The 17,456-nt window shown below is 43.2% G+C and overlaps 1 protein-coding gene across 3 annotated transcripts in view; it reads right to left on the bottom strand.

Annotated features, from left to right (window-relative positions):
- Nucleotides 1-17,456, bottom strand: part of CSGALNACT1 (chondroitin sulfate N-acetylgalactosaminyltransferase 1) — a 91,077-nt gene that overhangs the window by 33,802 nt on the left and 39,819 nt on the right. Inside the window, exon 1 of one of the 3 annotated variants that reach the window (XM_084625616.1) lies at nt 13,398-13,421. The exons of 1 other annotated variant lie outside the window; for it this stretch is intronic. The gene's annotated coding sequence lies outside the window, so the exon portion shown is untranslated. Of the gene's footprint in view, nt 1-7,702; nt 7,775-13,397; nt 13,422-17,456 lie in introns of those variants that run through there. One more of the 3 variants, XM_084625615.1, reaches the window with a different exon arrangement.

Genomic DNA, 17,456 nt, shown 5'->3' with positions numbered 1-17,456 from the left:
CAGTTAGTGCTCTTTAGTAGTGTGCCTTGTTGTACCATGGAGACAAGCCCACTGACTATGGACAAGAGGTCTGGGCTTAAAAGTCTACTAAATCCTACAAACACTTCAGGAAGCCTACAGCGGCCATCTCATGGCCAGATTTTCAAACAAGCACAAATTCACATTTTCAAGTCCCCAGTGCCCACAGTTGGCACCAGATTTCCAAACAAGCTTAGCTCCGACACTGATTCCTAATTAAGATTTTCAAAGGGGCTCAGCACCTAGCAGACCCCACTGCGATATGTGCGGCCAGATTTTATGTGCGGGGCACAGAGCATTCTCAACAGCAAGGCTTGCAGCTCTGGTTTCACTTGTAGCATTCTGCAGTGTCTAGGGGAAATTGTCTAAGTAAATAGTGGAGGCATCTTTTGATTATTTTGTTCTTTAAAAAAAATAATCCTAGGAAATGCTGTACAAAAAGCCATGTGAAGAGATGATTACGGATGGGACTTTCAGACTCATTTAGTATTGGCCCAACTCTGCTGCTACTGAAGTATTTTATCATTGACTTCACTGGGAGCAGAGTGGAAAGCTATTGAAAAAAGTCCACTCTACATTTGCATTGTTAAGCTCTCAGAAGTCATGAAATCTAAGTTAGCCTTACCCCTACCACCTTGCATGTCTGCCTTGTGGTATGGTTTTCAGTTTCTTGCAGCTGCATCAGTCTAGCTACAAACATCCCCACAATGACAGGCCCCAAGATAAACATATTTTACTCATGAGAATAATACAACTTCTGGGGCCATTGCTGGATCTTGACCCAAAGCCAATTGTAAACAATGGGGTCCTTTCTACGGACTTCAATGGGCTTTGGATCAGGCCACTACATATAATGGAGTGGGGACAAGGACGTAGGAACAGACTTTAAGGGACAATGAGTAAACAGCTGTGGACATGAGTTTCATACCTCATAAAAAGAAAAGGAGTACTTGTGGCACCTTAGAGACTAACCAATTTGAGTATAAGCTTTTGTGAGCTACAGCTCACTTCATCCAATGAAGTGAGCTGTAGCTCACAAAAGCTTATGAAGTGAGCTGTAGCTCACAAAAGCTTATGCTCAAATAAATTGATTAGTCTCTAAGGTGCCACAAGTCCGCCTTTTCTTTTTGAGAATACAGACTAACACGGCTGTTACTCTGATACCTCATAAAGTTTAAGACCAAAGGAACCATCAGATCATCTAGTCAGGAGGTTCCTAGTCTAACCTCCTTCATATCACAGCCTATAAACCATTACCTTTCATCCTCATGTCTCTATATTAAACCCAAAGGATTTAGTTAGACAAAAACATTTCAGTCCTCAGGAAACTAAATTGTGTGCCGCAGACAGAAGAGGAGGGGTCAAGGTGCCACCAAGGCCCAAGGTCCCCGCAACAGGGAATGGATTGAGATATGCCCAGAAGATGCGAACAGGTGATCCATACCCCATGCTACAGAGGAAGGAGGGAAAACCTCCAGCAAAGGTTCCTGCCAATCTGATCTGAGGGGGGTCACCTAAAAGAGCTAGTTACACACATTCTTCTCTTAAATAATGGAGGAAGAAGCTATAGGTTCAAGATGACTTTCAGCAGGCTGAGTTTATGAATTGTTTGCTCAAGCCATCTTCCACATTATCATTCCCAGATAGAAAGCAGATGGGAAGGTTGTGAAATTGTCTTGCAAGCACAGCCACAAAGAAAATACACAAGAGCTACTTGTAGTATGAACCTTGGTTTTCCATCTCTCTATTGTTCCTGGTGACTTGTACTACAGCAATTCTCCACTGAAATGACTGGCCCTTTAGTTTTTATCAGTGTTTAACAGCTGTGCGGTGTCACTTAGGCATGTGGGTTTGTTTGCAGGGAAAGCTATAAAAATACAGCTCTACTTTTTAAGTGACACTGAACTGCTGATAAAATATTTATAAGATTTCCCAAAAAATGCCAGTGATTTCAATGGAGAATTGTTGCAATAGACAAAAATATTCAAAGCAGCAGAAAGAGAGCACAGAGAGGAGCTTGTAGATCAAACTCTACTTGCCTTTTCTCAATGATCTTTTCTCAAGAGCAGCTCACCCAGCTTCAGCTAATCCTTACTTGGTCATAATCATCTCTTCTTTAATTGACTTCCCGTCACTCATACTGAAAATGCACATAGTGTACTAGGTGCTGTCAACATGGTAACACCTCTTCATTCCTTTCACATTTGTCAACTGCCTACCTCTTCAATTTGCCTTTTGTTCTGCAAAAGGCTGTACCACAGCTGCTTCTTACAGATGCGCTGTGAAAGCAGGTCTCCTGAAATGCAAGGGATCTATTCAAGGCATAGAAATTAATTTGGGCATTTTTAACTCTCGAATGTATAAGGCCAAAGGACTGCAAGAAGGGAGTGGGCAGTGAGGCAAGGGGCAGGAAGTGGTAGGATGTAGTACATAAACTGCTGTGTACGTATGCTTCACTTCGCACAATCAGTCCATTGACTGCATTGGCATACGCTGAACTTTAGTGAAAGGATTAGTTGTGCTAACAGAGCATAAACCGAAATTACATCTCCATGTCTTAGATAAACACACCCTTTTAGTTCTCAAAGAGCCATCAGGCTAGGGCTTTGGTTAAAGAGCTCTTCCAGTGTTGACCCTCCAATACACATCTATAGCTATGCTTGCTCAAACATACAGCTCTTTGTCTAGGGGGTCCCCTCCTCCCTGGTCGCCTTTTTCTGGATTTTTTAAATCTCATTTGTCAGACATCTCTAAATGCACTTCAAGGACACTGTATGGTCTGACTGCTTTGTTCACTCAATAGCAAGAGAGAAATGGATGCTGTGGGAAGGCCACCATGGTATCACCGGTTTCAGAGTAACAGCCGTGTTAGTCTGTATTCACAAAAAGAAAAGGAGTACTTGTGGCACCTTAGAGACTAACCAATTTATTTGAGCATGAGCTTTCGTGAGCTACCTCTAATGTGAGCTGCATCCGATGAAGTGAGCTGTAGCTCATGAAAGTTTATGCTCAAATAAATTGGTTAGTCTCTAAGGTGCCACAAGTACTCCTTTTCTTCATGGTATCGCCGTGACCTGTGCTGTATGGGAGAGTGAGTGAGTGAGTGTGTGTGGTAGTGATGAGACGGATGGGACACGACTGTCCCCTATCACTCACAACGTGTCACATCTGCTCATTTAAATGTATCAACTCCCTGGATTAGCCCAACTTCTTGAGCGGCCCTATTAGATCAGTCAAGGGCTGCAGGCTACAAGCTCTATTTCTGCTGCCTTGCTTGCATAGCTGGCAGCAGGAAATGAAACGAGCATCCATCCACTTGTCTCTGTGACAGGGTACCCTTTACTGGGCAGCAGCCCTCAAGCTTAGAGCAGGAGCTCTGGGGGGATCTCTAGGAGGACAAGACATGTAGCAGATTACAGAATATGGAGAGTCTCTAGCTGGGGAAACAGTCAGGTGACCCTGAGTGCAGGCCTCAAGGCCCCCAGGAATCAATCGGGGAAGGGTCACCCTCTCTCACTAATGGGAGCAGCAACATCTCTGGTGCATGCAGCGATAACACACACATATGGACAGGAGGAACACAGAGGGTAGCCACTCCTCCCCACCCCTGCAATCACACCTCTGACTGCAGTGTAGACATACGCTTAGACATGTAGGGCCAGATCCTCAGCAGGTGTAAATAAGAGGAGCACCACGGATTTCATTGGCGCTTTGCAAATTTGTACCAGCTGGAGGCCTGGGCTGCAGCACACATGTGCACTGCAATCTCAGGTTTTCCATAAAATGACCTAAGAATGCCTGTGTGTTCTGTGGTGCTCAATAGCTAATTGTATTAAGAACTTGTGATTCCAGCAGATCAGGTACCAGCTCATGCCAAAGCCCCAGGCCAATTTACTTGTGTATTAGTATAGATCAAAGTGATTGTTAAATGTATAAGAGTGTATTTGGTGTTTAAACTTCAAGAAAACTAATGGGATGTTACTGGCATTGTTTTCATGTATCTATATCCCGTTATAATGTAATAGCACACACTTACACTGTGTACACCCCTGTAACTAAATAACCCACCAATCAAGAAAGAAGCCTTGTGGAATGCAAATGAAGAATTTTAACAGAAAAGTGCTAATTTCAAAACAATTGAGGATTGGAGGTCAAAGACTCTAAAGATAGGTTTCAGAGTAGCAGCCATGTTAGTCTGTATCCGCAAAAAGAAAAAGGAGGACTTGTGGCACCTTAGAGACTAACAAATGCATTCCTTATTCTCCGTCATCAAAGGAAGAGCCCATGTGGGTAGTGACCCTGTCAGCTTGTTTTCTGTGCGTAGAAGCTATAAGAATGGATTCAGGGAAAGATGCTTCATCTCTGGACAGTTTGGATTCTAACTGAACGAGAAGACAAGAGATCCACAGGGTTATTCTGGGTAGTCCTGAGAGACTTTTGGGAAACTGGCAGATTACTACATCTCTGCTACGATTTGGAATTATGGATTGTGACTCACCTCTACATATATTTTACCTGCTTTAACCTCTCAATAACTCTTATTTCCTTTTCTTAGCTAATAAAACATTAGTTAGTTTACTATAGAATTGGCTACCAGCATTGTCTTCAGTGTAAGATCTAGGGTACCAGTTGATCTGAGGTAAGTGGCTGGTCTCTTGAGACTGGGAGCAACCAAATATGGTGTGATTTTTGGTGTAAGTAACCATTTTTCACATAGACCAGCTTGCCTGGAGGGCAAGATAGACCTGAGAGTCTAAGGGGACTACCTGCCTCCATGGTAAGACTGTGACAGTGATCCAGGAGTTTACATTTGCTACTGGCTTGGTGATATCTAATTACGAAGTACACTATCAGTTTGGGGTGTCTGCCCTGTTTCTGGCAGTCTGCCCTGAGGTAGGCACTCTCGGTGGTGAGCCACTCCAGACAGCACGACAGTAGTATTAGTCTATCTGAAGCAAGAAGCGCTAATGAAACCCCATTGATCATGGCTACTCAATGAAAGTGTTGATGCTCTAATTTAATTTAACCCAATATACGCAGGAACATTTCCCCTATTACTCTGTCCTGTTAACCTAGACCTCCCGGAAGAGGTTGCTTCAGCACAGTTTACTGGGTGTTTTTCATATACTTTGCATGCCATACACAGAGCAGTGCACAGTGGCATTGCTCTCAGCAGAGGGCCAGATGCAGTCACCCTCCCCACATGAGTAGGGCCTTATATTGCAAATAGCCTCACTATAGTCAATGGGTCTGTTAGTGGCACAAGGCACTGCTTAGCGGCGGAATCTGGGCCACATTTTGTTTCCATGAAATTCTGGGTAATACACCCTCCCATCCCCTGCTCCTTCCTTCCAGCATTTGGTGTTTTAGAAGCATTTCAAAGAACAAGGGATTTGTCTCAGGAGGTTAAAAATGATGTAGCAAGCCATGCATTTCAGATCTGCATTTTGGCTCCAAATACCAACCACAGAATCACAGAAAGAAAAACAAACTGAGAACTACATGCCAAACCCTCTGCTATGGGGTAGAGTGGACGGCCACAGCCCTGCTGTCCCCAAACAGTGCAAGGACCTTCTGCAGGACTGTGTGGGCCAGGAGGGGTATTCTAGGGTTGGAAATAGGAGGGCAGCTTGGACTTCCTTCCCTCCACAGAAAGCAGGATTCCCAGTGGAAATCTGAGTGGGACTTACTGCTGGAGGGGACAGCTAGGTCTCAGAAGCATGAAACAGAGTCAATGGCAGCTCCAAAGAGGGCCACAGTGCCACACAGAGCCGATGGCTATCCCTGGAACAGGCTGGAGGCTGTGAGATTCTGCATGGCTTTCCCAGCAGATATATTGGGACTGTCCACAACCTCTCCACCCTCTCTACAACTCCTTTCCCATGAGAGGCACAAACGCCTGTAATTCCACAAGTTTGGGGTAAACGTTGTACCCTCCGGCGAGCATGGTCCCCTCAGTTTAGACTGTGAGCTCCTAGGGGCAGAGACCTGGCGTACAGCCTAGCACAAAGGAGCCCTCATCAGGCTCTCTAGGCACTACTGCACTATAAAGAATAGTGATTTATCACATGACCTAGTGTTATCACTGCGAAGCTGTCAAGTCAGCCCAGAGGAAAATGCTGCCAGTGAAACTGTAGCTGTTCCACTGAAGATCCAATGACATATGGAACGCTATCTGCAGGGCAGACTCCCAGCCCCTGGGACACAGAGAATGGTAAATATTTTAACAGTCTCCGCAGTGTAATTCCTACAGTGACTGCCGCTCACACCACAGCTCTCGGGCCCTGGCGGCTCCACCACCGTGCCAAGCAACTGCTTCTAGTCTCTCGCTTTAGCCCCCTAAAGCGTCCAAAATCCTGGTAAAAGGACTCAGGATGAGAGAAGCTGTGTGTGTGGGGTGGGGGGGGAGGTGTTTGAGAGACCTTGACCTATGAACGGCATACGTCAGTATCTGAGTAAAAAGATCAGAAAGGAAGTGAGAATGCCCCCCAACTCCCAGCTCGTGTCACTCAGCCAAACTTCCAGCGCTAGGACTGTATTGTACTCTGAACTGAAGCACATGGCATTTTGCTTGAACTTTTAAAAAATTCTAACAAAGTGCAGCTGTTCAATGCACAGTGCCCATATGCAAAATGGAGCCTTATGCTACTTATGGAGTGAGGTGCTACCCACTATGAGTAAGGGGTCCAGAATCAGTCCTCTGGGAGCAAAGAACATAAACATACCTTCACTGGGTGAGAAAACCTTCTGAAAATCTTTACAGACTTCTTCTAACTGGCTGGCCAGGGATTTCCCCCCAAGTCTCTTCCAAGGGAGTCCTGTCTTTCTTGTCTGCCTTGTCTAAACTGCCTGTCCAGAGGTGAGGGGTAGGAATTTGAATGGAAGACAGGGGAAAGAAGGCAACCCTTTGATAAATTTACTGTACCCTCACACTCTTCCTTCAGATCCTTACAGAGGGAATCCTTGTGTATCAATCCCCTTACTTATAATGTCTATGCAGCTTCTCCTTCTTGAACTATTTCCCCATGAATCCTCTTTGTCGGAGTTACAACGCAAGCACTTTGGCACAGGGACAGATCCTCAGCTAGTGTAAATCAGCATGGTTTCATTGACATCAGCGAGCTACAGCTTTACATTAGCTGAGGACCTGGCCCTTTCTCCTAGTGCGCGATCTATAAAAGCCCCATATGCATTTATGAAACTATACAGAATGGTTATGGACCATAACTAACTAATATGGTTAATTTGCGTAACATGAACACGCAGCACAGAACATTTGCCATCACAATGTAAAATGAAAGCTCCCACACACCTCTTAAAAAGTGTTTTCTCAGCTGTTCCAGGTTTTTTGGTCTGACTGCAGGCAATAATTTTAAAAAAGTAGGAAGTCTCTTTTCTATCCCATATTTTGTTTTCTGAGAGGTTTGTCCCTGGAGCAATAATGCAAAGCAGTAGGACATGTTAGATGAGGGGTACAAAGTTACTAAAATAAATTATGCACAAGAAACCTGGTCTCTTAGTGACACACAGCCCTGATCCCCTGAACACTTCAAACTCTACCACACTTAGTCTGGAATCAACAGAGCACTGAAATGCAGATAAAAGCTAGTTATGAAAATTACCTGTCCAGAATCGAAGTATAAATAGCACATACTATACCCTTGGAGAAAAGAGAAAAACTTACTGTATAGAGACTTCTTTAATCTTTGGAGCCAGAGTTCTTCACCAAAGAAACTATGCACTGCCCTTCGTAACCCCAAGGAGACAGAGAAGTCACTGCTTGTGCCTGTGTGTTAAAATGCTCTCTGTAACTGACTCCTCCCATAGAGAGACAATTACTTTGTTTTCTTCCTATAAGTGACAGTTAAGGTTGGGTCTTTCCCTCCCAAATAAAGATATAATGTGGTTCTTAAAACAATCGAAAAAGCCCCACAAGTGTGTCCTTGACCATGGAAGTATTATCGTGGGGTTTTGTCCAGGGACGAAACTGGAAGTAAAGACAGTGGTTTTAAATTCAACATACTGCAATGGGTTTCCAATTCTGAGAGGCACAAAAAGTCAGTGTAGAACACGCTACTTTTCCTTCCATCAATACTCTTTATATCCTTGCGCTACTAATTTAATTGGTTTCCCATTAGTGAGATAGGGCTGTAACTTTATCTTGACTGCATTGTCTGCTACAGAGTTGCAGAGGAGATTATAGTTCTGAGGCCAGGAGCATACTCTGCTCTGATTAGATTCAGCCTAAATGTTTCTTGAAGCAATTCTCTGACACAGGCAGCAAAGGGGCAAAGGTGCTACCATTCTGGACGTCCTTCAATAAACAAGCTGTTTTTAATATCAAAAACATTTTTCACAAGAAAAGCAAAATATACTATTCCCAGGGGGAAAAAAAAAAAAGCTTTGTTATTCTGTCTATTACAGAACATCAGTGAAAGATCAGGCCCTCTGCGTGCTAGGCACCGTACAGGTAGTTAAAGAGGACAGTCCCTGCCCCAGTGATCTTACAATCTAGGTAGATTTTTGTTCGCAGCATCTACTTTGTCCGGATAAAACAACATTGTTAGAATGTTGAAAGGCAAACAAGTTTGAAAGTCAAGCCATTCAAAATTAAGGCTAAGAAAAAGAAAGGCTTAGGGGGAGATGATTCAAACCCTAACCAGACCACTCCAAAACAGAAAGTTTTTCCATTTAGATGCTGTGTGTGGTCCCTCCACCCCAAATAATTCAACATGCCTGTTACTATACAAAATGAGCTATTATTTTATCTTAACAACACCCTCCAAATTATACCCTTCACATCAGAATGCTGCCATTTGTAAAGGACTCAGCAGTTTTTCGCAGCTCAAAGCACAGACAGTTGGGCACATCCACAATCATCAGGTTGAATTGTGGTCAAGGCACCTGGATTTTCACCCTGCATTCACACTATCGCTCTGCTAAACTCACTAAGCTTCAGTGCCCACTCGATATGTCCCCCCATAAGTCTCAGCACCTCTTCTTGCCTGGGGCATTTTGGAAGATTTTCAACAGGCATCATTTGAAGGCGTTCTTTTAAGAGAATTGTGGGAGAAAGAGGTCAAACTCCTACCTCCCACCCCCAGGAAACACCCATAATTCCCTAGGGTGTTTCTTAGTAATTGCCTGGCATTTGCACCATTTCCAAGCTGTTTTTGCAACATGGAGGAAGTTAGGAGGAACACTGCTCACACTGGAAAAACTAAGGCTTAGCCAGCTTTCTCCCACCTAATAAGCCATGGACAGCTGAAAACCAGAGAATCCCAACACAGCCCACTCCATGTAGTGCTCTGTTCCCTTCAGGTGCAGGCCAAGCCACAGAAAAAGGTTGACAAGTCTGCTCCAGTGTTGGCTAACAGAGGTGGCTGTTTTAGTTCAAGAAGCAGAGGCTCATGCCTAAAGATCCAAAGGTCTCAGGTTCAATACCCACAGCCAACACATGTGGCATGACATCATTACACCAAACTAGTCAATTTTTTTCCAGGAAGTTTCAGCCACTTTCTTCATTCTGTTCCCACCTTGCAGCGTGTGAGAGCACATCTTCTCCCCAACTCCAAGGAACATGTGTACAACATACAAAAGGTGCAGCTGATTGCCTCAGAGATGCCTCTCACGCTGTCACCCTTAGCAAATATGGGAATGGAACAATGATGGTGCCTCTCCATAAAATGCCTATTTCTGATTAGCAACCTCTCATCAGAGGGTCTAATAACTAGATTGTTCCCAAACTGTTGCGAAACATTATTTATCATCTTAACTTTTCACAATCTGGATTTTGACTGACCTGGAATTTAGCCCAATCATTTGGCTGGAGTTGTTCCCAGAGTAAATTTTAATAAATTTGGCAACTGCCAGAGGTTTAACAAATGATTTGGCTGATCTGTTGCAATTTGATATGGCTGACTGACATCTGCTTTGTTGGAAAACTGCAGAGCCAACCCCTTCATTAGATTTCACATGGGGGAGCCAATGCATGGGTGCTACCTCAACTCATCTGTGTGCCACGGAGAAGAGCTGAATTCCCAGTCCAATTTAACTCCCACCCCACAAAAGGAAGAGCACACAGCAATATTCCTGTAACAACATCAAGCATATCAATCAGCTTAATGAGAACTCTGAGGCTTAGAGATGGGTTTTCATCATCACTGCTCTGTTAAAAGAGAATACGTGGTTATCTAATTCCTTTTGGAACACAAGTCGGGGCCGCCCATCTACAAAAGGGTTGAAGTCAAGCTAAATCGAGTTTCTAACATCACTTGGATGGTCATCGTGGTGGTGCTGCAGTAGGACACCTTAAAAACAAGACAAAATTATTTTCTCTCTGCTGGTTAAGGCAAGGAATCATCCTGGGTTGGGTTTTTTTTAGTTTGGTCTCTTATGGGGTGGTGGCCCTTTGCCTTGAGAAAGGTACAACCATGGTATGGTTTTTTCCCCCAGCTATCAATCACAAATGTTCTTTGGTTTTGTTCTACTCTATTTGCCTCTACAGTGTGATTCGGCACAGGGAAAGACTGGATGAACTCCATCAAGGAAGGAAATTTGTGGCCCCTTTAAGAGCCAGGCATGATAGTAACCCAGTATTCACGGTGGAACGACTAATCTTACCAGAAATAGCAAAGCCTGGTAGAGGTAGGAACTGTAGAAAACGAAGGACATAAAGTCCACCTAGGGAAGCAAGTTTGTTGTTCATGGTTTATAGCCAATTTTTCTCTTTGTAGCGTGTTTTTGTAACTACTAATAAATTAGAATTGTTTTAAAAATTGCATATACTGAGTCAGTGCATTTTATGCCAGAGGTTCTAGGGATTCTGCCAACTTTACATTATAACGTACCAGAAGACAAATGTTCAAGGGTCTGTGCCAGAACATGGATGAAATATAGACCCTGAGTATACGTATAAGGCCAGGGTTTAGGCCCTGATTCAGCATGGTACTTAAGCCCGCACGTAACTTTAAGCCTGTGAGTATTCCCATTGACTTCAGTGCACTTTGGGATAGAAGATAAACTACAGAAGAAAGATGTTGTTATAGATCTAAGCCTTTCTGCATACTTGGATGAACAAGGCACATACAGCACAGGGAACTGAATAGATCTTGTATGTCATAAGCCATGCCCAGAAGCAGAAAAACCAAACTATCCCTAGATGCAGAGTGGAATGCGGTGTACACTTTTAGAGTGGGTGTAGAGAAGCGACAGGTAGCACTCAATTATATGCCACCTTATCAACACTTTAGCTGGAGCCGAAGACAAGGAATGAAAGTAACTACCTTGAAAAAAGCTTCTACTTTGTTATTCTATATTAGATACTCATTAAAAATCCTTTTTACAAAACAATCCTTAAAGAACAACCGAGGAGTGAGAATAGCGATACAGGGCTGGGTTCTCCAGGATGCTTCAACTAGCTTGTGATTCCCCCTGTATAGTGGGAGCTGCTGCTGGTTCAAAGCCACTAGAGGCAGTGTAGCTATCTACTATGCCAGGTGCCCCCCCACACCACTCCCACTGTAAGCGGGATGGGGAAGGTGCTGGGGAGGGGCAGGGCAGAAGTCATAAGAAGCTCAGATTTTTAGTAACTTTTTGTCATTACTTTAGCTCAGCAGAGTCTTTTTCTTGAGTGCTCTAATTCTCAGATATGTGGTTCACTTTTCTAGATTATTTTTAAAGCTCGTATAATAATCAGATCTTGTCTGCTCAGTTTCATGACAATGCTAGAACAGGAAAGCTGTATTAACTAGTTCGGAACTGTTGGAGAAAGGAACAGATGAACCACAGAGGTGGCCAGAGAATGCCGATCAGGAAAGGTTGGTGTGGAGGAGAGAGAGAAGTTTTCTTCATTCAAAATTGTGTATCTGTCCATTTTGGGGTTTTTTGTTCCAAAAGGATATTGTCACTTTTACCTATATATAAGAAACTGTTCCTTCTTTCTCTCACTCACCCCAACCCTCCCCCCCGCACAGTCTTAGGTAGAGGAAATCTTTGATAGTTCACTTCCAACACAGAGCATGACTAGGGGTAAAGTTTTCAAAAGCATGTAAGTGATTTAGGCGTGTAACTGGTCAAAACTTGGAATTTCCATACTATAAAAAATTCCAACACTTCAAAATTTGTTTTTATTCCAAATCAGAAAACCAACAATTTCAAAAATTGCCCATAAAACAATTTTTAAAAAAAATTGCTTTGGGTTGATTGAAATGTTTTGCTCCAATTTAAATTTTTTATTTTATAAATTACAATACTATTATATAAAATACATTTCTAAATGAAAAAATATTTCAAAATGAAAAGTTAAAATGTTCCATTCTGATGTCAAAATGTTCCATTTCTGAATCCACATGTTCTCTTGGAAAAAATCTCAGTTTTGACAAAATGGCATTTTCTGGTGGAAAAATATTTCCGTGACACTTTCAACCAGCTAGACTTAGGAGCCTAAGTCCCATTTTCAAAACAGACTTACTAAAAGCCTGATTTTTACAGGTGTTTAGGCACCGAAGTCCCATTGATTTCAATGGAAGTTAGGCACCTAAATAACTCTAAATATCTGGCCCTTAGCAATCTAAGTATCACTGAAATCCAATGGTATTTAGACTCCCCTATGGGTCTAAGTCACTTTTGAAAATGGGATTTAGGTTGCTAAGTCACTTACGTGCTTTTGAAAATTTTACCTAAGATCAAACTTGCATAACCCATTGTACCAATTTATAGTCACCTAAATGTCTTAAATTCTAGCTGAGCACCAGATTTTGGTAATTCCCTGAGATACTGGCTTTCATCAGTCTCCAGATTTAAAAAAAAACCCCAAAATCTATAACTGTAGTTTACACAAACGAATTTTTAAAAGCTCCTAAACTGTTAATAATTCAGCATAGAATCTGAGTTAAATATCAGCAGTTCATCCAGGTGACATGTTGCTTTACTAATCAAGACTTCCTTGCCCAAAGGAAGAGAGTCAGCTTCCCTTCTCCAGTAACAGCTGGATTTTTATTTATTTTTTTTAAACGGTGGAAACAGGACAAGTATGACCTGCAGTCAAATCAACATTTCCTGAAAGGGTCCTAAGAATGCAGCATCTCACAACAACTTTAAATTACCGTACAAACCAAAATGTATGCTTGGCATTACATGCAACGTTGCAAACACACACTTCAGTAACAAGCTAAAGTGCCACGGCATTTGTAATTCCACCATAAAGGTACCTGACTTGGTTCTGTATAGCAAGTCAGACTCAAACTGGATACAAAGCCAACTTTTTTAGAGAAGTTATCCTTCTAAAACAGTTTCCTGAAATCTAAATATATACAAGTTAGTTAGTATTTCCAAAATTCAGACACAGATGAAAAGCAGAAAAATAAAGTACTGCCTACCAGAATTGCTGAGAGAAAGAGATTTCTTTATAAGGTGGAGGGTTATGCTAGCAAGTTTTTGTTTCTGTTCATATGGAAACCTGTCTGCGAATGACAGCATGTTTTTTATTTTAACAAGGATTGGCTAGAATGCGTGCTGGCACAGCTATGCACATTAGAGTCGTCGAAAAGAAGCAATCATCATGACAGATTTTCCCCGTTTTAATACAGTCTTCCTGAAGAATGTAAAATCACCCCATTTCCAAAGCAAACCCAGTTCAGTTTAAGTCAGAGAATGATACAGCTAATAGCTGCTCTCTTTTCACATCAGTTCAAGGATTTCATCTGCTCGCTGGTCTGCCTGCTTTCTAAACGACAAGCAAAAAGTGTGACTGGAGCCTGTTAAAAACGTCCATTCTCATAGCTGCCTCATTGGTTCTTCTTGGGGGAGGTGGTTGTAAGTGCTATGCAGCATTTTATTCATTATAAAAACAAGCACTTAGAGCCCTTGCTCACATCAGGGAACACTTACTTGTGCAATTAGTCCTTCTGGTTTCAATGGCACTGTCTGAATGAGTAAGTGCTCACCTAATGAGTAAGTGCAAATAAGGGCTCCCCAATCTGGCCCCTAAGGGATTCAATCTTTGATGGGTACACAAGGATTTCTGACAGGTTTCAGAGTAACAGCCGTGTTAGTCTGTATTCGCAAAAAGAAAAGGAGTACTTGTGGCACCTTAGAGACTAACCAATTTATTTGAGCATGAGCTTTCGTGAGCTACAGCTCACTTCATCGGATGCATACCGTGGAATGTCTTCTGCAGTTTCCACGGTATGCATCCGATGAAGTGAGCTGTAGCTCACGAAAGCTCATGCTCAAATAAATTGGTTAGTCTCTAAGGTGCCATAAGTACTCCTTTTCTTTTTAAGGATTTCTGAGTGTAACATTGTAAAGAGCGAGAGAGATTCCTGTATTATTTTATATGACTATTAGATGTACCTCAGTTTATCTACTTGATATTATTCTGTCTGACCACATGGAGTTAAATCAAAAGTGGCTGTTAGGGAGAGGAAACAGGAAATAAAACAATAGCTAAAGATGAGATATCCTTGGGGAAAATACTTCTAGGGTCCTTAAGAGAACAGCAGGTCTGCTATGAATCAGAAGTGCCTACCTGCCTGGCTCTAGCCACGTTTATTTTTCTTAGGGTTGTGGGCCTAAGATCAAAAGGACACTGACCTGCTAAAAATCCTTGCCAAGAGAGGAAGGTGGGGGGAGATATGCATGGGAAGCAGCATCCCTGGCCTGGGGGAGGAGGTGCACTGTGGGAGACAGACGGACAGAAACTGCAGCAGGACAGTCTGACCCTCCCAGCCCAGAAGTAGGAATACCTGGGATAAGTGGAACTTATCTAAACCTTTTCCATTCCTTGCAAGTTTTGGTAAGACCCAGCTGTGTAAGCCTTATTGGTTTAACCCTTTTCTCTGCTTGCTATGCACCTTTGATTTTATACTTTGTTTTGAAGGAGACTCTATATTGGAACAGAGAAATCTGCCAGTCTGGACTGAACCAGTGATCCATCCGGCAAAGTATCTCTCATCTCTGACAGTAGCCAGTAACATCAGGGGAAGGTGGAAGAACTCTTGGAACAGATAATTAGGAAGAAACTTTCCCTTTATACGACTTGTCTAAAGGGAAAGTTTCTTCCGAACCCCTGTCAGTTAGTGACAGGTTTCAGAGTAACAGCCGTGTTAGTCTGTATTCGCAAAAAGAAAAGGAGTACTTGTGGCACCTTAGAGACTAACCAATTTATTTGAGCATGAGCTTTCGTGAGCTACAGCTCACTTCATCGGATGCATGCCGTGGAAACTGCAGCAGACTTTATTTATACACAGAGAATATGAAAAAATACCTCCTCCCACCCCACTGTCCTGCTGGTAATAGCTTATCTAAAGTGATCATCAGGTGGGCCATTCCAGCAAATGGCCCACCTGATGATCACTTTAGATAAGCTATTACCAGCAGGACAGTGGGGTGGGAGGAGGTATTTTTTCATATTCTCTGTGTATAAATAAAGTCTGCTGCAGTTTCCACGGCATGCATCCGATGAAGTGAGCTGTAGCTCACGAAAGCTCATGCTCAAATAAATTGGTTAGTCTCTAAGGTGCCACAAGTACTCCTTTTCTTTTTGTCAGTTAGTGGTTGGCTTATTCCCTGAAGTAGGAAGGTTTGTATCTCTACTATTAAAAAACAAAACAAAAATAAATAAATAAAATCATCCTATGTAGCAAAATGGTGGATGTTTGCATTATCCATATAAAATGTTTAATCCTTCTTTTAATCCTCCTGTAAATAATTTCGGGGATCACCCCACCACTCTTTTTTAAGATTGGTACAATACAGTATTTGCTACCCTCCAATCCTTCAGTAGAACAGTGGATTTTAATGAGGGATTGATGTATTTTTGTAACTTCATACTTCATTCTTAAGCTCCCTCACAGCTCTCCGGCATGTCTATACTGCATTTGGGAGTGAGCCTCCCAGCCTGGGTCCACGGACTTGCACTCTGAAAAGAGCTGTGTAGCCGTTGCGGCTTGTGCTGAAATTCAGGCTCTGAAGGCTGAAGTTCAGTCCCAGGGAAGGGACTCAAGAGCCTGAGCTCCATCCTTGAGAGCCTGAGCTCTGGCCTGAGCCGCAATGGCCAACTATTGTCTACACAACTATTCTTAGAGGGCTAGCATGAGCCTCACTAACACAAAAGTCTATGGACCCAGGCTGGGAGGCTTGTTCCCAGATTCAGCGTAAACATGCCATTAGGATTCTGCCATTTGCTCCTAATGACTTATATCTTTTAAATTTATCACTTTGATTCATCTCTTCCTTAAAATGTTATTCCATAAGTTGGGTAGCTCAACTGGTACAGACAATAGAAATTTACTCCTGGTACAGGTTTCAGAGTAACAGCTGTGTTAGTCTGTATTCGCAAAAAGAAAAGGAGTACTTGTGGCACCTTAGAGACTAACCAATTTATTTGAGCATGAGCTTTCGTGAGACCAGCAGTAAGGGCTAGAGTCACAAAGGGACATAGACACATAACTGACACTTTAGGCACCTAAATCCTAGAGCCAGGCACTACTAGTATTCACCAAACCCCCACTCAGCTGCTGCCGAAGTCTGTAGATGCCTAAACTCACTTGGTGCCTAAGTTTTTGCAGTAAAGTTCCCTAGGTGCCGATGCTCCTGCCTCTGAGCACATGCACAGCTGCCTCTCTCTAGGCGTCCAGACTCCTAAGCCCCAGAGCAATGCACAAACTGGTGGAAGATAGGCATTCCTCCACCCTACTCGCCTGCAAGGCCCGATTTGGTAGGCGGCCTCGAACGCCATCTAGGAGACCAGGCACAAGCTCGCACAAAACAGCCAGACAGCTGGGGCAGAAGGAGGAGGATCACCAGCACTTCCCTCATAAGTTTTTGCTCTGTGATTAGGGGACTCACCTGGAATGGGGGAGTTCAAGTCCGCCCTCTGCCTGCAGGGGAGAAGGGAGTTGCCACCTCTCAGGCGAGTAGTCTAACCACTGAGCTATGGGACAGTCTGCTGTGGGGCTCCCTCAGTCCCTCCACTTGAAGCTCTTCCACTGTGGATCAATAATTAAAGAGCCATTCGAGTGGGGGAACTGGATGCTGGCTCTCCCACATCCTGGGTGAATGCTCTATCCACCAAGCCACAGAGTCATTATCATGCTTGTGCTCTCTCTCTCTGTCCCAATGACTAATTATTGATCCACAGTGGAACATAAGAATGTCCATACTGGGTCAGACCAAAGGTCCATCTAGCCCAGTATCCTGTCTTCCAACAGTGGCCAATGCCAGGTGCTTCAGAGGGAATGAACAGAACAGGTAATCATCAAGTGATCCATCCCCTGCCACCCATTCCCAGCTTCTGGCAAATAGAGGCTAGAGACACCATCCCTGCCCATCTTGGCTAATAGCCATTGATGGACCTATCCTCCATGAACTTATCTAGTTCTTTTTTGAACCCTGCTATAGTCTTGGCCTTCACAACATCAGTTTCAGCAGGAGAG

Source organism: Lepidochelys olivacea (assembly GCF_965140295.1).
Source record: "Lepidochelys olivacea isolate rLepOli2 genome assembly, chromosome: 4".
Taxonomy (NCBI): domain Eukaryota; kingdom Metazoa; phylum Chordata; order Testudines; family Cheloniidae; genus Lepidochelys; species Lepidochelys olivacea.
Note: the sequence above shows the minus strand (reverse complement) of the source record. Positions and strands in the feature narration are given on the sequence as shown.